The 21,400-nt window shown below is 36.8% G+C and overlaps 1 protein-coding gene across 12 annotated transcripts in view; it reads right to left on the bottom strand.

Annotated features, from left to right (window-relative positions):
- CDH18 (cadherin 18) overlaps positions 1 to 21,400 on the bottom strand; it is a 582,930-nt gene that overhangs the window by 239,378 nt on the left and 322,152 nt on the right. The window lies entirely within an intron of this gene.

The following is a 21,400-nucleotide window of genomic DNA, read 5'->3' as shown; positions in this document are numbered from 1 at the left end:
AGCTTGGGATTTTGATAGCAATCAGAGCACCCTACCAGAACCCACGCTGCTCAGTGCTCCAAAATGAATGGCTGAGCTGGATAAATGCCAAGAGCTTAAGGTATCTGTTTTCTATCTTCATAATTAGTGACAAGGCATGAATCGAATACTTAAAGGAGTGAAAATGTTCTTAGACTGCTTCTTAGTATGCAAAAACCATCCTACTAAATTATCTCCTTGGCTGGCATCGTGAAATGTGTGATCTGGCACAAGGTATAGCTCCAGCTCAGACAAAACGAATGCATTAACTCCCACAATGTTATAGGGAATGGAATTGAAATACTCTGTGATGGCTCCGAAAATAAAGCGTGTCAGTGACATGGTGAATTATTTTATGCATAGGATGCAGAAAAGAACAAGCCATTTGTTCCAAGTACTCAGTTAATTGCAGAAAAAACAATCCTCAAAATAGAACAGATTCTTTAGTGCATTCATTGAGGAGGCAGATTAATTTTACAACAGTGATATATTTCACATTTTCTAAAATAATAATTATATATGGCATTATGCCTCTTTTCAACTCATTCTGATCTGAAAGGAAACTTGTTTGTACAAAACCCTGCACTTCCTATGATGTACTAAAAGCCATAGTGAATAATCAAATCAGCTATGGACAAAAATGTGTTACGCTACCAACAGTTCACTTACAGTACTAAATGGGTACCCCAAACTGCAACTTTATTTAAACTTGAGATAGATGCTAGCATAACTCTCCACAAATTAATATATGAATAAAAAAAATAAACAGCAAATCTTTGGGTATTTTGAAGGATGTGAACTGTTGGGTATTTGCTGCAGACCGTGTGGGTGAGCAGTTCTGATAAAAGCCTGAAACAATGTGATAAAGGTGATAACTAAAAGCTATCCCTTCATATTTATGAGATTGTGTGACACAGAACATTAACACCCCCCCAAAAAACAAACAAACAAACCCCCAAAAAAACCCACACACCAAAAAATATCACCTTCCTGAGATCTATTCTTCACTTACAAGTTTCCACTGTTGCTACAAGATATGTCCTGCAGATGCCATTTTTGCCTTCGTGTTAACTTGGCTACACTGTCTTTCAGTAGAATAGCAGCAAATTGATAAATTGATGACAGGAGCTTTTCAAAACTTAGTAGAAGTGTTACATACTCTGTCGGAGTAGCTGATGATCTCAAAAATGTAGCTAAAACACTCCTTGTATTTCATTCTCCTTGTTTTGTAAAGTTTGGTACTATGTTTTATGAAATCCGGGGCCAATACCGTAAACTCTCACTTGAATCTTATTTCACCTTCAGAATCAAGAACAACAACTCCTCATACAAGTGGGAATAATTCTCTTGTTCTACAATGCTAACATTACTACAACAAGCATTCTGGAAATGAACAAAAAGTATCTATTTTGGAACACAAATATAATATTTTACATATTGTTATATTTATGCATTGTATAGGAAAAGGTGTTCATAACTAGTATTTAGAATACCAGGATTTCTCTCACTTTTTTTTTTTCTAAACAAAAAGTATTGAATTTGACCTTTCTTTCAAATTAGACCTCATAAGTTGCAATTGCCTATCTCGAAGGTGACATACAGCAGTGAAACATTTGGTTTTATTGGTTGCTATGGAAATTAAGTGGAAAGTTCATTCCATAGTCCTTTCTGTTTGTTCTAATTTTTCATTCTGCAAGATATTTTTCTTTCAGATGGTTACAGCACGTGACTGACAAAGAGAGCTTTCCTATTTCCTTGTTTCGGTATATCTCATGTACTTATCTTGGACAACAGAGATGGCATATCCAGAACTATTCTTAAACCTAATTGTGAGAATGCTAATTATTCTCATTTCCATATATAAATATCAAACCAGCCTAATACTCACATATCCTCCAATCATTTTCACTTGCTAAATCAGAATTTTCTATTTACCCTCTTTTTCTTACCCACTGAAACTTCACCAATCTGATTTTAACATAGTGTGCAAGTACAAATCCAACATCCACTTCTTACTTTCTGTAAAGGAACCAACAACTACTAGTCAACCTCGTTGAGTATATCTACGGATTCTTTAATAATGGCAATGAGAAAAAACCGAGAGCTTTATCGTGCTTTTCAATGATGGAGAGGAAAAAAACAGCCCAATAACTGCACAAATGACTGTTTTCTGAAGAATAAGGAACAGTCTCATAAGATCTGTGATGACTACAGACACATAAATGATTTCTTGAGCAAGGAAAGAACTTGTCCTTTCCTGTAACACCAAGCAGTCCATTGCAAATGTGCAGGGTACACAGCGCAGTAGTTTAAATAACAGGAGCTAAAACCTCATGAGGCATTAATATTTAACAATCAGATTCAAATGAAAAAATATTTTGATTAATGGGAGCTGCATATCATTCTGAAACATTGGGAAGTCACACACATGCAAATCCCAAACATGCTACAATGCTATTATATATTTTTATATAGTAGCATTGTAGCCTCTTTGGCTACCATATAGGGAGAGAGAGAGATATATCAACATTGGGAGATAGATATATATATATATATTTATACACACACACACATATATATATTAAAAGCACAGTCTTCAAAACTTTTGCTTCAGTGGCCTTAACAATGCAAATCTAAAATATGATATACATAAATGCACGTTCTTTCCTGAGTCACAGAACGGGAAGATTGAAAGCATAGCAAGTACATTATACCTAAATTATTTTCAAATGCCTTAAATACATATGTTAAATACATCAGCAGAGTGATAACATTCACGACCATGGTTCATTATTGGGTACAATTCTAGACCAGTGAGAATGTCATCTCCCTTCTTGTGGAGAAACCTGAGGAAACCTGAGCTGCAGAGGCACAGCATAAGCCTTCAGTTGTGCTTCAAGCTGAGATTTGGACTAACTTTCTGTGGTTAATCAGGGGTGATCCCTACAGAGGACAACTCTGAGAAGTCCATCCCTTGTCCCTGGCAGTGCTGTTGCTGCCCTAGGAGCAGAAGTGTAAGACAAGAGTGAATGATTTGGCTACTACTTCAAACCCATTCTATTGCAAAATAGATTTTATCTTATTTATTTGTGCGGTCTCCAACCTCACAACCCCAGAGTACCTTTTGGATCAGGGAATTGAATATGACATTCATAGGGCCTCAACTTATTAGAGCATCCTTTCCCTCGTCAAGCAGGATAAAAAGAATATGGAGTGACGAACTGCATGCTTGGCTTCTTCACTCAGTCTATCAGCAAGTAACTGTACAGAGCACAGCAGAGAAAATAAGATGAATTATTGTCTGAGCTGGAATAAATTACTTGCTCCATATAGCAAAAGAAGGGCAGGTGCTCTTTTTAGAGCAGAGCAGTGTGCTCTGGTGCTCACTTAATAAGTCAATCGGACTCTACTGAGACAGATTGAAGATTTCAGTTGAAATGTACCTACTACCAAGAATTCTGTTTATCTTATATTCTCCCAATACTTGTATCATATTTGTCAAGGCTATTTAATGTAAATCAACTCTTCAGGAACCAGAACCACAACCAGCAAAAATCTATAACTATATGGGCAGCAACAGAGTTACACAGCCACCAGCTCAGTATTTGTATATCGAAATCATAATAAAAAGCTTAAAAATAGATTTGAACATACTGCTGTTGCTACTTCTTTAGCGAGAAGAAAAATGTGGAGTAATACATGGATTTGCTGAACAAATAAAACCGTGGAAAACCAAGTTACTGAGGTAAGCTTGATAGAAAATGAATTTATTCTGCCCAACACTTTCTACATAAAACTCATTGTTCCCTCTATAGCAGGTGATCCCAATTGCAGAGGCTATTCCATCTTGTACAGTGCAGTAAGCTCTTGATACATATTAAGCAGCATTAACAATAGGCAATAGGCAAAAAGTTATGAACTACAGTGTTTTTATCCAACCATTTTTCTCAGACAAATTTTGTTTATATTCTGAAAAAAAATAATCCACTTGCACAATGTTTGTGCAAGGGATATGGAGGTTTTGGTTAATCAATGAGTCAACAATGTGTGCTGCCAGCCAAAAACACCAACCGTATCCTGGGATGCATTAAGCATAGTATAGCCAACCAGCTGAAAAAAGTGATTGTCCCGCTACGGTCAGCATTGGGGCATCCTCACCTCGAGTGGTGTGTGCAGTTTTGGGCTCCACCATATAAGAAGGATATAATAGAATCTGTCCAAAGAAGGGCAACGAAGATGATGAAAGGCCTAGAGGTCATGACTTATGAGGGGCAGCTGAGGATACCAGGTTTTTTCAGCTTAGAGAAGAGGAGACTGAGAGGGGAGGAGAGAAGACTCCTCATTGCTGCCTACAACTTCCTCATGAGGGGGACAAAGAGGGAGGTGCTGATCTCTTATCTCTGGTGTCCGGTGACAGGATGCCAGGAAATGGCTTAAAGCATCGAGGGAAGTTCAGATCGGATATTAGGAAAAAGTTCTTCACTGAGAGGGTGGTCAAGCACTGGAACAAGTTCCCCAGGAAAACGATCGTAGCCCCAAGTCTGTCAGTGTTCAAGAAGTGTTTGAACAATGATCTTTGATATATGGTTTAACTTTTAGGTTGCCCTGTGTGGAGTCAGGAGTTGGACTCAATGATCCTCATGGGTCCCTTCCAACTCGGGATAATCTATGATTCTGTGAAATATAATGGCTTCAAAAACTTATACTTCCTTTTCTAAAATGCATCATGTAGTTGATAAAAAACGTAATCTCAAGACTTTAGGTGGCTTTTTTCTCCAGATACATTTTTTACTAAATACTTTTGAAAAGGGTATTACTTCACATGAGCAGGAAGCAAGATATTTTTATGCGGCAATAACTTTGCATTACAAAGAAATACAAAACTACTTTCCTACTTCATAAATAGAAGCTTTTTTATACTAAATAGTAGGTATGCAAACAAGGTTAAAGAGGTTATTAGGAAATATATACACCTTAAGGGATGGCAAATAGTGTATCCAAATCCAGGCTGAAAAAAGAGGCTTTTGGATATACTTGAAGCCCATTCTACAACCCAGGGTTGAAAATGAAGTTTGTAATTTTTATTTTTAGGCACTCAGACAGTAAGTGGAACACAACAGTCAAATTAAATCTCAAAAAGTTTTTATCTATGTTTGTCCAAGTTGCATCCATCTATTTATAAAGTACTAGCTTTGTTATCAGAAGTCTGGAAAAACTAAATATTTCAGTGTTGAGATGCATAATTTATTGCCATTTTGGGTATTAAGAAACATCACAATACTGAAATCATGCAAGCAATGCATTTAGCAGGGTGCCTGCAAAGAAGCTTATTGGTTTATATAAATTGCACTCCAGAGGGAATGGAGAAAAATCAGTTCATCAGCTAAACAAGGTATTGAAATCAACACTATTACAGTGGCTGCTTGATAAATACACAGTTCATTATCGCTTTATTCATTTGCTGTTTTACATTGGTGATAAAAGTGCAGCTAATCAGTCAAAGGCATCTCTTACACAGTTGGCTACAGAAATAATCTTATTTAATGTAAACCTCCTGAATACCCAAGGTTGATACGTTTGGTTAGAGTGGATCATCCAACAATAGCTGTTAAAGCAAATTCTGAGACGATTAAATGTTTTAGCTGATAATTTACAAAGTTCAAGGGTTTAAATTGTTTATTTGCCAACATATACAGCTCAGGGTTAGAAAAGAAAGTAAACAACTATTCCATTTCCATTGAGACTGAAGTGATATCATTTTGCAGAGGTCTAGCTGGAGATACTCAATTAACATTCTAATGTAAAACATTTCCCAAAAAGTAGAAGTAAAATGTACTGTCACAAGGATAATTTTAATTCAAGGTTTCTGTTCCCTTGAACACACAGACCATTATGACCAAAGAAAGAAGTAATTGTTGTCAAGTACAGTGAAATCCAAAATGGAAGTTTTCAGGTACTCACAAACAGAATAAGCATCAGGCTCACCTTCTGGCTTACAGCAAGTACTATCTTACTGAAAGTAGTTAGTTACAGCAGAATCCTCACCAATGGGCCATTCACTGAAAAGTCTGAGTTTCCTGGTTATGTAATTTAAGCACAGAATTAATAAATAATAATGAAAGTTTACATTAAACAGGAATCTTTCAAACTCCCCCACTAGTGAGGAAGACAAAGAAAAAAATTCCGTGCTAATCCTTGTGGGGTCATGTAAATGAAATGCCATGACTTGAGTGGTGAAAGTTTTTTTAACAATGTCTAAATGATATAGGTCCTTAAGTTGTGTTTTCAAAAGACAAATAGCAAGAGCTTTGTCACTTTAAATTATGATTTGAAAACTTCAAAGTTTTTCAAGCTCTGATATTCTTAACTATAAAAAAAAATCAGAACATTGTCTTGCAAATATTTATTCACTGAAATAATTCTAAATCATTGTCCTTTATAGGACAAAATTCCAGCTCCTTGAGTCAGGGTTTCTCCTATTTTCACCTGTACTTGTGTTCAGGCATTAAAAAATATATATATAAATACACTTCCCCACACATACACATGCAAAATCTATTAATTTCTCATCCTATATCCAGAACAAGTTTGTTGTTAGAGCTCGATTCTGGGAACTCAGTCTTTTTTCACTTGGTAGTCAGTGAACTACAGTTCCCTAGTGCATACGGTCCTCCATCTTCTGCTCAAACACCATCTATCACTACAGTGCTGAACAAACTAGTATTTAAATCGAACTGTCTTTACGTTTTGTGTCACCCATCTTTGACTTTTAGTAAGTGACTATCAAAGTCTTTCATTGGTGCGTTTTGGTGATAGTGCTATATTACGCTTGCTATCGAGACATCATGAAGTGACTCCTGCCTATATTTGTAGTTCACTGTACTGAACAACAGTTGCAGAGGCATCATCTTTTGTTTGCATCTAAGAAAAAACCTACACATTAATATTGTTTAATTAATACCTCCAAAAAGAATGTATCATAAATATGTATATGGCAGTAAACTGGTGTTCCACATGATGAAAATGTTTTCCTAACATTATTTTCCATAAGCTTATAAAATTCTTATCTTAACAGTCCAAATATTGTCATCCTTCTTACAGTTTCTCCCTCCTATACCCACGTTCCCAAGTATGACTGCCTTCACCTGATAGTCAAAGATGAAAACAATACTCTCACTTGATTTTGAGACTTTTTTCTGCAGTTAAAGCATATGTTGTTACTGTATTCTCATATTGGGAGGTTCTAAATACTTTAGGTATCTAGAATAATTTTTCAATTATCAGCATTTTATTCAGAATAGGATTTTACTTAGACTTCTTGATGATGTTTTCTAACTCTGCTTTACAAATTGCATTTAAAAGCTGCTACATAGCAGTTTCAGCTATTTCTCATATATAAGCATACTGTAAGAGAACAAGAAAATAATCATAATAATCCCCCAGAAGGTTCAATAAAGTCTGATAAAGCAAATAACAAAATCTCCTTTCAGAGGTACTAGCATAGTTCAAGAATAACTTCACCATTTTGGCCAGCCACTCTGTTATAACACTGAATAGCTTATAGTCCAGGAATGAAACAGAAAAAAAAAAAATTTCCTTGCACAATTTTCCACTGGTATATTAGAAAATTTGCAAAAATGGAATTAACTCGTATAGAAAATTTTTATCCAATCATATATTTACAGCAGAAATGAGAAAAATACATCAGTTGAAGTCCTTTTAATTGCAAACCATTTTAACTTTGAAGACTGTCCCTTTGTGACAGAATTAGCACCTTCTTTCACAGCATCCCTAGAAAGAAACACACTTCGTAACACTACAAGCTCAGAAATACATAGCTGTATCATAAAACCAAAATCAAAATAACTCAAGATGTTTCCTGATTGTGGGATACTTAGTAGAAGGTGTTATCACACAGCAGTCTTTTCGCCTAGAAACAGTACTTATTTTTGTAAAATTTATAGGAAACTTCATATCCTTGAGACTTCTAACCATCTGTGGAATTTGGCAAGAACTGGCCAATGGTATAAAAGGTGTTAGCAATGGAGGAGGGCAGGATACACATACATACACAGAGAGTATGTATTATTAGATTGAGATCCTTTACATGCTGCAGCAGTGTACTAACATAAAAGATATTTAAATATAAATCCCAGATTGTCTTTACTCTGTCTAAAATTTAAGATTTAACTAATTGGGATGGAATCCAGACTATGGCATACATGATGTATGAATGTTGAACACACAACTCAATTTTAGAATATTAAATCTAAAACATGAGAAAAGTGTCCTCCTGGTTACAACCTGTAAAGGAAGTAGCTATGTACGAAATTACTTTTTCTGTTTTGTAACTTACTGAAAGAAAATCTATGAAATTCCTTCATTATTCAAATAAAACCACAAAGTTAGATTTCTGAAGAAATATATGAAGCCATTCCACACACAGAATTTCCACTGTGTAGAATATGTCAAGAATTTTGTACCTGTTTTTTCTAAATGGCAATGTGTCGAAATACAACCTGAAGATGCATCAGCTCTTTCCAAAATGAGACTAGAAACATGCATACAATGACGCTAAGAAGATGTGAGAGATACAATCCGTATTTTAGTTAAAATTTATTGGCGTGTGGAGATAATTCTTAACAGACATGCAAAACATTCAAGAAATAAAACCACCGCTTACAGGTGATTCGTCCCCTCTTTATGGAAGAATCTCAAAATAAAGACCATAAAAGGAATCTAACTAAATTAATCTCAGATCAGGTATCAACAAAACATTGATAGAAGATTTTTACAGAAGAAATTACTGCAAATGAGATATCCATAACCACACTGGTTGAATCAGAATTAAGCTCAGGTCTTTCCCTTTACCGGTGAAACACCCTCTTGTGTACAGCTAAATACTACCTGATCGTTTTATTTGCAAAGTGATCAGAGTATCACTAAACACAGCAATACTCAATGAGGACCAAGGATGACTAACGCATAAAATAGTCTGTTACCTATCCAGTAAAAGACCTGATCATGATCTTTATTATGCACAAGCTGCTCTAATAGGCGACATTTGGAACTGGAATATCTAGGAAATACATATTCAGGTCCTCATCAAGAAATAGGTTCCACTGGTAGAAGAAATGCTATCTGAAATACTGCAAAAGAGTTCAACGACTGATATTATTACCTGCTTCACTTTGTTCATTAGCCAGTACAGACCCCATAAATTTTATACAGCTATTTGAGCAAACAGTACACACTATTTCAAGTTATAATTATCCACTAGATATTAGAAGTTTCTCTGTTACAGGCAATTTAATTGGTTGAATTATATTTTCTCCTTTCATAGTAAGGCCTCACAAAAAATTCATCGTAATGCACTAAGACAAAGACTATTCTTTAATTTCCAGGACAAATGTAAAAGTATAGTGTAAAGGTGTTACTGTTCTCCTGTTTCTTGGAAATAACATACAGAAACATATTGTACATACATGGCACTACTGTTGGCACCTTTTTATGCTAAGAGACCAAAGACAATAATATAAATGGAATCTTTTAAAACTTAAGAAGGAATACGGGGGTTTAAGTATGTAAGATGCTCCTCATCATTCAAACGTACATAAAGACACACAATTGAGTGACTTGGTACACCTAACATAAATTATCATTCTGAGAGTAAGAAAAAGAGAAAGAAGAGCAACAAATACTATACGGTTCACCAGTCATAGTCCACAGTTCGTAATCACAATACAGCCTTTTCACAAATTGCCTCAGTCTAATAACATTTTTATGAGCTATGGAAAAGGGAAAGCAGTGTTATAAAATAAAATGTTTTTAAAAGGTGTCAGGATATGCCTAGCCTTTAAAATTTCTCAATATAAAGATATGTTGGATCCCCAGGTTCTGTAGGAGTTTAGGTAGCACTATTTGTCAGGAATACTGGTTTTAATTAATATTTGGAAAGGAGATTAAACCTTTCTCTTTCAAATGACATTTCAACCATATTTTCTATCTGCTCTGAGAGAGATAATGTTCTTTGGAATAAACTCTGTACAGGTTCATATCTAAAAAACTTACAGAAAGAGCAACTACTACACATTTCACTTAATAAACAGGATACTCCTCACTGTAAATTATTTTACTCTTCCATTTCCCTTCTCTGAAAGCTGACATCAGTTGAAAACCTCATCTGCCAGAGAGCCTGTCTGCAACTCTTTTCATACAACAGTATTTGTTATGATCACAAGCTTTTCAACCAATAAAAAACCCAACCCTCCAGTCTGTGTGGCAAATAACAGGATGCTTCATGTGAAAAATATTCTGCAAATTACTTCCTTCCTAGATCTGATCACTCACAGAACACAACACAAAATCCTTCTCCCAAGCATAATGGACAGAGCAAATGGAGTAAAGCAACCTTGAAAAGGTGTAAATTAAGTGTTTCCATTAAGATATGCTCCAGTAGTAGTGCAGTACTAGACAGTAGCATATCAGCCTAAGAATATCATCCAATGCAAACTCAGTATCTTTTCATAACTCATCGGTCTCTTTTCCTTAGTAACAAGTGATAGGACAAGAGGAAATTGCCTCAAGTTGTGCCAGGGGAGGTTTAGATTGGTCATTAGGAAAAATCTCTTCACTGAAAGGGTTGTCAAACATTGGAACAGGCTGCCCAGGGAAGTGGTTGAGTCACCATCTGTTGTAGTTACCCCAGGCAACAGCTAGGACCACTCAGCCACTTGTGCAGTTCTCCCCATTAGCCCCCAGAAAGGTAGGGAGAAGAGGGAGAAAAGGAGGGCAAAAGGAAGGAAAAAAACCAACCTCGTGACTTGAGGTAAAGGCTGTTTAATAGAACAACAACAGAAAAAGGAAAATAGCAATAATAATAATGACAATGGTAAAAGAATATACAAGATGAAGTAATACAACGCAAGTCACTCTCACCAGCCAGTGAACTGGTTGCCCAGCCCGTCCCAAGCTATGACTGAGGATTCCCACCTCCTCTGGCCAACGCCCATATGTGTACCAAGCATGACATCTATGGTACAGAATATTCCATTGGCCATTCTATTGTTCTGTCTACGCTCCTTCTCAGCTTCTATGGGAAGCTGAAAAAGTCCTTGAATGGTATAAACATGACCTAGCAATAACCAAAACAATATGCATTATTGACATTCCTTCCATATCAAATCTGAAACACAGAAACCACTAGAAAGAAAACTAACTCTATCCCAGTTGAAATCAGGACACTATCCCTGGAGGTATTTAAAAGATGTGTAGATGTGACGCTTAAGGATATGGTTTAGCTGTGGATTCGGCAGTGCTAGGCTTATGGTTAGATTCGATGATCTTAAAGGTCTTTTCCAACCTAAATGATTCTATGTTTCTATGATTCTATGACCTTTCAAGTCTGTCCCTCCAATGTTATATATGTGCAATCCCTAAGCAGAGGCAACACAACGAGAAAACATTTTCTATTAATTTATTAATTTTTAAGCAAAAATACAAATAACTTTGCACCATCTTCTCAGCTACATCTCCCTGCTGAGTATTACAAAGATCTGTAAGATCTGTCTGAAGTGGCCATCCCTTTCAGAGGACACTTCTCTCACACTCCCAGCCTTTGCTAGATCAGAAAAGGGTAGCATCTTTCTTTCTTTTCACTTAAAATTTCCCTCCTTGCTACTCTTTCTCTTCCATTGAGCAGCACTACATTCAACTTTCATCTTAGTATCTGTCTAGGTCCAACATCAATCTCCTTTTTGCTGAATTTCCAAATAAATCTCCCTGAACTTTCTCTCATGTCATACTTCACGCTCACAATTTCTCCATAAACATTACTTCATTCTCCAGTTTAAATCTCTCCTTTGCCACCATGCTAGAAATTGAGCCCTTATGCATCACACTGACCAACATGTTTTGTTTTCTGTTACTCCTAATTCCATCAGCAATCATTTATTGCCCACACCACCTTTGCTGGTGATTTGATCTCACTCATAAATTTTCTTTCAAGCCCAGAAGAATTAGAATTTTGACTCTTTTGATCTGTGTGCTGGAATTATGACAGTAGTATCAAAGCAACAGGAACGCATTCACAAGAAGAAACTAATGAAAACTTAAGTTTTAGATTGCATTTTATCTCCATTGCAAAAGAAAAGATAACAGATGATGCAATGTAGCACGCAGAAATTAAAATATCAAGAAGCCACTGCATGGCTTTCCGTAAGTCATTTAACAAAGGATATGTTGCAAGTTTTCAGAGATCTTACTAGCAGTAATGTTGCTGTTTACGAATAGAGACACCTTAAGCCATTCATTAGTTTCAATACTAAGAGGCTGTGAGATCAAATTAGCTATAAACCTACTCAGTCTGCAAAATTCTGCTAGCAATTTTGTATGAATTCATTCTAAGTAGTGTCTTTCACAGCCTTATAAAAGCAATGATCTTCTTTCTTCACTCCATTAAAGCATATTTACTGAGTGATGGGCTCCACAGCATGAAAAACTTAACCGATTGAGTGAGTTCAAATTCCTAGATATTGATTTCTCTTGACTTTGAAAACACGGTGACATCTGTGTGCAGACATTTCCAGCTTTGTAATATTCAAAGTAGTCCTACTGGAAAAGGAAAGATAAAACTCTGTAATGTCACATCCCTGTCACTGCTATGTCGCTGTATTGCCAACAATGTTGAAGGAGGTGATCCTTCCTCTCTACTCTGTACTGGTAAGGCCACACCTGGAGTGCTGGGTCCAGTTCTGGGTCCCCCAGTACAAGAGAGACATGGACAGACTGGATCAGGAAGATGATGAAGGCACTGGAGTCTCTTTCCTATGAGGCTGGGACTGTTAAGCCTGGAGAAGAGAAAGCTCAAGGGAGGATCTTATCAATGTGTATAAATACCTGATGGAAGAGAATCATAAAAACATAGAATGGTGTGGATTGGAAGAGACCTTAAAGATCATGTTGTTCCATGGGCCACGGCACAGGCACCACCCACTAGACCAGGTTGCTCAAAGCCCCATCTAATCTGGTCTTGATCCCGCCCTGGGAAGGGGCATCCACTTCTCTGGGCAACCTGTGCCGGTGACTCACCACCCTCACAGTAAAGTTGTTCTTCCTAATATCCAATCTAAATCTACCCTCTTTCAGTTTAAAACCGTTACCTCTTCTCCTGTCGCTACAGTCCCTCATAAAGGGTCCCTCCCCATCTCTCCTGTAGGCCCCCTTTAGGTACTGGAAGGCTTGCTATATGGTCTCCCCAGAGCCTTTTCTTCTCCAGGCTGAACAGCCCCAACTCTCTCAGCCTGTCCTTGTAGGTGAGGTGCTCCAGCCCTCTGATCATCTTTGTGGCCCTCCTCTGGACTCATTCCAACAGGTCCATGTCTTTCCTGTGCTGAGGGCTCCAGAACTGAACACAGTATTCCAGGTGGGCTCTCACCAGAGCAGAATAGAGGGGCAGAATCACCTCCTTTGACCTGCTGGCCACAGTTCTTTTGATGCAGCCCAGGATGCGGTTGGCTTTCTGGGCTGCGAGTGCACATTGCCAGTTCATGTTGAGATTCCCATCCATCAACACCCCCAAGTCCTTCTTGGCAGGGCTGCTCTCCATCCATTCTCCACCCAGCCTGTGTTTCTGCATGGGATTGCTCCAACCCAGGTGCAGGACCTTGCACTTGGCCTTGCTGAACTTCATGAGATTCACATAGGCCCACCTCTCAAGCCTGTCCAGGTCCCTCTGGATGGCATCCCTTCCCTCCAGTGTGTCGACCGTGCCACACAGCTTGGTGTCATCTGCAAACTTGCTGAGTGTGCACTCGATCTCACTGTCCATGTCACCGACAAAGATGTTAAACAGCACTGGTCCCAGTACTGACCCCTGAGGAATGCCACTCATCACTAGTTTCCACTTGGACATCAAGCTGTTGACCACAACCCTTTGAGTGCAGACATCTAACCAGTTCCTTGTCCACTGAGTGGTCCATCCATCAAATCCACACCTCTCCAATTTAGAGACCAGGATGTCATGAGGGATAGTGTTAAACACTTTGCATAAGTCCAGGTAAATGATGTCTGTTACTCTCCCCTTATCTACCAACGCTGTAACACCGTTGTAGAAGGCCACCAAATTTGTCAGGCATTACTTGCCCTTGGTAAAGCCATGTTGGCTGTCACCAATCGAATAAGAGGAAACCAGACTCTTCCCAGTGGTGCACAGTGACAGGACAAGAGGCAACAGGCACAAACTGAAACACAGGAAATTCCAAAAGAAACAAGAAAATAAGTCTTTACTGTGCACAGTAAGACAGTGGAACAGGTTGCCCAGTGAGGTTGTAAAGTCTCCATCTGTGGAAATATTCAACACTCAACTGGACGTGGTCCTACTCAAACTGCTCTAGCCGACCATGCTTGAGCAGGGAAGGTCAGACTAGATGACCTCAAGAGGTCCTTTCCAACCCACACGATTCTGTGACTCTATAATTTCTAAAAGGTCTTCTACCAAATATACATACAGGTATTGCTAGGCAGTCACACAACACCAGACAAGCAATTATATTTAAATATAATTAAATAGCAAATGCTGTAACATTAGACTATAAAGAACTATGACACAGTAATTCCAACAAAGACTTTTCATTTTTAATTCTCTCAGTGCAATACCCTGTCCCATGCATTATCCTAACAACAGCCTGTAGGTGGTATCATAATGCAAATAATATATGAAAGATAATATTAATAGCCATAAAGCCAAATTGTTGCTTTTTTAAAAAATGTTCATTTTTTGGTCAGTTTACCATCTGCCTTTGAGAGTACAGATGCAAGAGTGTATGAACACAATTTTTATGCTGTATCTGAGATTTCTTCTTTCTGTACCACACCTCTACAGGCCTCTAAGCAACAATGATCCAATGTATAGGAAAATGCAATACAGTAAACGAGAAAAGAAAATCTTAAAGTTACTTCGGTGTTATCAGAATTCAGGTGAGATTTCTCTGAGCTTTGTTTGGACACATCAAAAGTCTTTCAAGCCTCACAGATACGGTTTTGGAAGTGTACTTCTACACAATACTTAACGGTACCTCAGATAAAGAAAATATGAACAACAGCTCCTCACAGTGAGATCTAGGTAATTAATTAGCTCATGCCTTTGGTATAATTAGCCTGTTAGACATTACGGAGCAGTTGCACTGAGACTGATGAATACTATCCCAGCCTAACAGGAAAGGAATAACCATTCTGATCAGCCTGACTCTTCAGATGAAAAATGTTCCAGAGGAAAACTAAAGCCTACAGCCTCAAGGAATCTGTACATTTGAGAGTTTGATTTACAAATTCTCCCTGTATATTTTCCCAGCTCCTAGATTTCAGGCTCACACTTGCAGGTCTTCTCCTACTTCTCTAGAGGAAGACCTAGATTGCATTTTTATCAGGTGACTCTGAAGTTTAGGCAGTAAGGGCAAGTGATACAACAAAAGAAGACAATATGTCAAATAAAGTGGGTGAGCAGTGAAGATGGTGAGAATTGTGACTGGATATGTCTGAGATTTTTTATGACTAAAAAACCTTCATTTTAGCATAAATATGTCTCTGTAAATCAACATTTCCATATATGAAATTCCATGCAGTTGTTCACATAATCTAAAATTTTTATTACTGTACCAAGCGAAAACAGCCAAGAGGTTCAGAAGTTGATTCAAGGTTCCATGCAAATGTTATACTGTTAAACTGGATAAATTCACACGTCCCAGACTTTTCTGATCATGGACATACTCATTTTCAATTAGTTTTACTAGACAAGAGGCACAAGAAAATTCCACACCATTGCCATGACTAACATTTTTAAGCATGTGAATCTATAATAAAAGCTTTACATTGCTGCAGTTTTATTATAAAGCCACTTCAAAGCTGACCAGTTTTTCCTTTTGGGGGAAAAAAAATTAATCAAGTAAGACAACTTGCTTAAGTTACCACTTATAGGCATACTTGCACAAATTGGCACTTGCTGAATTATCAGAATAGTGCAACTTATGTGCTTATTTTCTGTCCTTTTATGTGTACAGAAACACTGTATCTCAGACACCATTTTGTGGTAAAAACAGATAAAGGATGACATGTAATGTCAACACCTTTCCATATGGTATTTGCCAAAAAAAGATATGCTTTTTATATATGGAAAATATATCTCGTATACACAAACTAGATTGTTCTTCAGCACCGGCAATCAATGGGGCTGAGAAAATCTATGCACTTTACAGGTATGCCATCCTAATCAATAAAAGACCTTGCTGAGAACGTGCAAGATAATTAGGCAATGAGGAGAATACAAATTGTATTAAAAAAAAAAAAAGAAAGATTTAAGGCATATTAAAATGAGCTTCAGAAGGCAAAACATATAAGCAAACATGTAACGGTTAACAGAGATGACTCTGAATGTTGGATACATGACTGCATCATTTTGCAAAAATTGGCCTCAAAGCACAAAATTCAAATCTTACTTTGTACACTAAAATATACTTTTTTACTCTAAGATGAACTAAAAAGGTAAAAAAATCTAGCCGTTCAAGTACACATGAAATCTAAACCCAAAAATATATTACCTGCAACTTTTAAAAAGCACAGGGTTTAGATATATGAACACATCATTGCACTTTTGAGATGACGTAGTTAACTGTGAATCCAGAATGTGTTTTATGGGTTAGGTAACAATGTACTAGCAAACCACATAAGTGGTTAAAAGATAATATATTGAATTTAGGTAGACATCCTTTCCAAATGTCAACTATTAAATCATCTCATGATATAAAATGCTTCTCGCTCTTAAAAAATGAGGGCAAGGTGCAATTTGAAATGACTTTATTTGGATGTACAGTATGCAATTCAAAAGAACTGTATTTCTGACTTACATTCAAGCAGAGATGTAGGAAATATCATAAACCACAGCAATTCACAGTAGTACATATCACACACCTGAATAACTTTACTATATAAATAATCACTGCTTTTCTTTCCACACTCTGTTCATTTGTGTGCCCGAGTAAATCCATGCAATGAATAAACACTGCATAAGATTACAGAAGTGTTGACATATGCTACTGAGTTGCATCACAGAAGCATGACACCCATGGCTGAGTGCTGAGCTAGGTGCCTGCTGCCTATCACTCAGGCTCGTCTGAAGTACAGTTGTCTTTATACCCACCAGTTTTTTCCTTCCTTTCATAAAATGGAAATAAGAAGAATGTCCACAGCCAATGTCATTCATAAGTGAACCTTATTAAAACATAAACTAAGATCTCTTTGACTATATAACTATGTAATAAAATACAGTTCTGACTTGCAAATCAAGATGTTGCATTCTACAATATTAGGTGAAATCCTTTATTTAGAAATATCTAACCCATTTAGAATTTAAATGACCCTGATTTACTATCTTAATGAGAAATTTTGTAAATCTTAAAAATGGTGGTGGGTGCTAATCCTTGAAAATATAACTTGAAGACCTTTGAAAGAAATAATCACAGAGCTGGGATAAATCTAGTTCTAAATTCTCTCTACGACACTTGTAACCATGCATTGGTCTTTGATTAACCAGCAGAATAAAGGAGGAGAATTACCCTTGTAATTACGAATATCTTGTAATAGGTAAATATAGTAATCAGATCATTTATCATTAATATAAAATATTAATTCCCTTTAATTTTTTCTGAAACCATCAACTGGTGATTTTGGTTTGGTTTTGTGGGGTTTTTTTAATTTTTTTTTTTTTTTTTTTAAACACAGTTGTTTCATAGAGTTACCAGGATGTAAGTTGTGGTCTTTTCCCTGGAAAAGCTTTGCATACCAGGAACTAAAGCCTGCTTTAAAATTTTAACTGAAATTCTACAATGTCATGCCGAAAGTTTATTTCCTATGACATAGGTTATTTTTGCAGTTATGATTAAAACAAAATAAACGAAAAATAGATACATACTGCAGCCAAATCCTGAGATAATCACTGAGTTTAAAGTATTACCAAAAGAATTCTTCCATGTATTAAATCAGGGCATTTTTGCAGTGATGAGGGTATACACTGAGGTTTATTTTCTTCTTTTCTTTCTTTGATTACTTAGTTGTCGTTACTGATATAGTATAATACATACTACATTAATGACCTAAACAGTAAATATTTTCTACGATATTAGTTACTTTCAGCCTTTGAGACATGCTTCTCTTTTTTTGCTCCTCACACAGCATCAGATTTCAGGAATTTGGGGAGTCTGAATTTCCTTCAGTGCTAACCTTATTCAAGACATTTGTTTTTCTTCAAAATATCACGCTTCCCAGGTATATTGAAATGCACCCACTACAACCTAAATCCTAGTATAATGAGTCACATTCCTCCTTCTTCCCCTTCTTGACCAAAAAATGGTGACTGAGTAATTTGATATTTGTTTAAGCATTTAAAGCTTCTACAGAAATGTAAAAACCTCTTTCTATGTCCCAAATATTTCCGCATGTTGTGAGTGTTTTGCACATATGTAAACATCCTCTTAATGATCACTGGAAGACTTTTTCTCCTCTGCTAATCTTTTCATGCAGGCTCTGAAGCCAGTCTTTTACTTTTGAAACCTCTAGAGAGCGTGCTAGAAATCCCTGCTTGTGGTAACCTGCAATCCCGAGCCAGGGCAACATACTCAGCAAATCCAGTTCCTTTTTTTTGGTTTTGCTTTTTGCAAATAAAAACAAAACAAAACCCACAAAAAACCTAGTAAAATTAAAAATAATTACAAGCAATACACTTGTAAAAGGAAAAATGCTTAAAATGTTTACAACAAGGCTAAATTTGAACTACAGCCATCTGACTTGCTTTAGGCTCTTGTTATATCTTTGGTGGCATTTCACAGACAAAACCCTGTCATTGTGGAGCACCGCCAGTTTTCACAGACAAACTGTATTTTGTAGGCCAAACAGACCTAATTTCTTTCACTTTCACTTATGCACTCTTGAAAATAACTTTTAACCTATCCAGAAGACATTTTTGACATCTTGACATTTTTCACTTTCTGGTATTACTTTAAGCGTTGTTTCACCTCTTCAGTTGTTACTTTCTTAGACGAGGTTAGCCTAGTAATCAGCCACTTCAGGATCTGAGATAATAGAAAAGGAAAAAAGATCTTTCTTCTAAAGATATAACAACAAAAAGATCTTCCTGGGAAAAAATCAAAGATTTTCACAAAAATATTTTTCCACAAGTTTTATTTGCTAAACCACCTATTGCCCAAGAACCATCCACCTGAGAAGAAAATATGACCTTCCACTCCATGTGCCTTTCATCTTAGTCATGCTTTGCGGGTACTTTTATAGATCTAACAATTGAACCTTCCTATATCATGTCAAATATGTCATATCTAAGGAAAGAAGCGACAACACTGAGTCTTAGATGCTCTTTCAGCCTTTGTCACCTACAACTTTGTCACCTGGCAAGTTACCCAGTTTTGATTCTCTGAAGGTTTGTCTGGATCCCCAACATTACAGACCAAGTTGTCCCACCACTGGAACATAATTAGTCACACTACATAAAGTTAAGAATCTGCGGAAGTAGAGATCAATGCCCAGATCATCGTCCCTCTACAATCTTCAGCAAGGCTGTAACACTAGACAAACATGCTCAGTAACCATTTTGGTATTTTCTTTATAAAAGTTCTCTGTTAGGAAACTTAGCTTGATCTGTATATTTAACATGCTGTGATTACAGTGATTGCAAAATATTTGTGTTATGAACTGTAAACTGAGAGCAAAAATAAGCAATGCTGTAGCTAACTAAGGCACAACACTAGTCTGATCCAGAAAAGAAATCTCCTACAATTTTATCAGCTCCAACCAGTTATCAGTATCTACTGACAAATAAATAAAAGTGGAACAGTCTCTCAAAATTGTGCTATGTAGACCATAACCTTTTTTTTTTTTTCCTTTAATAACTACACTGGTACATCTAGCTACAAAACCACCTCTATTTCATTGTTTAACAAGCCAACTCCAGGCCCATTAGAACAAGGGAACTGCACATAGAAACTTAGTAGTCCTCCACAGTTCTACAGAAAATCATTAAATAAATGATGACTGTAATTTAAAAGGGGGTATAATTATTATTAAAAATAATAATATTATGTTGAGATATAGAGAGTGCAGCTCCTGTGTCTTTCCACATGTATATTTTTTGTGGGTGTTTACCACAAAGTAAGACTCCGTATGAGCACAGATAACCACACAGACGCATACAAGTATACATCTACCGAGATTTATACTCTTTCATATCTTCCCTAGTAAGTCTGCATTTCTGAGAGGTGTGTCAAAGAACATTTACCTATAGTGCCGCTAAAACAGTATTGAAAACAACCACGATAGGTGCCTCAAAACTTCCAGGGTTATCTTTGGCTAGAAGTTTGTTGAGGAGAGAAAAAATAAGTCTTTAGACTCAATGGACATTACATCAACTGGCCTACCTGCAGGCCCAATTATGACCTTTGACAGCAACGATGTAGACCTCCAGGTACTAGGAAATACTTGAAAGAATTCGAAATATTGCCAAAGAAAGATTTCTGCACATGTTCAGAAACTATTTCTGAGTTACACTCTATGCAATAATTTTGACTTCACTGATGCTGCATAAGGCATTAATCAGCAAAATTTCTGGATCATTGTCTTCAGAGTTAATTTTAGTAAGCCCTGCTCATTAAGCAGGGTTCATTCCCCAATTCTCTAACTTGAAATTGAGCATTTAAAATAAAAACTAATCTCATACTGAGGCATCAGTGCCCACTTGCTTACAGGATAAAAATATATTGTTATGAGGAGAAAAACTTGCATCTGGGGACAATCATAGCAAGACAAGAAGCAAAAAAGAAAGTCTAGAAAAAATTATTTTTATCATCAAATCTATGACATATTTTGCTAGTTTTCCACCCATCTTTTCACACTTCTAAAACTACACAGTTGTTACTAGATATCTTTTTAGCTCACAGTGAGTTAAGTGAAAAAGTTACCATCCATGACCTGCCCCAGTTGCTCATTAACATCTTTCTTCTCCGTATGTTGCTGCCTCCTCAGATCCGCCAGCTTAACTGCATCCGTAGCCATTCCTGGTGCCAGCCAAAATGTTTAGTATCAGATTAAACTTTGTTTTTAAATGCAAGTTATTTGACAGAGACAAGTCAAGGAGAGGCTACAGATGCAATTCTACTGTCAGACAGGAGGATATAATAACTTTTGGGAGGATGTGGTGAAGAGCAGCTGAGATAGGCTTGGAGCTGTAATCTTTCCACCGAGCTCAGTGTCAACCAAGATAGCATTTCAGACCACAGCCTTTAAATTTTGGAGGACAGAGAGGAAGAAGTGGCAGAATACCACAGAC

Source organism: Chroicocephalus ridibundus, chromosome 2 (genome assembly GCF_963924245.1).
Source record: "Chroicocephalus ridibundus chromosome 2, bChrRid1.1, whole genome shotgun sequence".
Lineage (NCBI taxonomy): Eukaryota > Metazoa > Chordata > Aves > Charadriiformes > Laridae > Chroicocephalus > Chroicocephalus ridibundus.
This window is presented reverse-complemented; position numbering and strand designations above follow the sequence as displayed.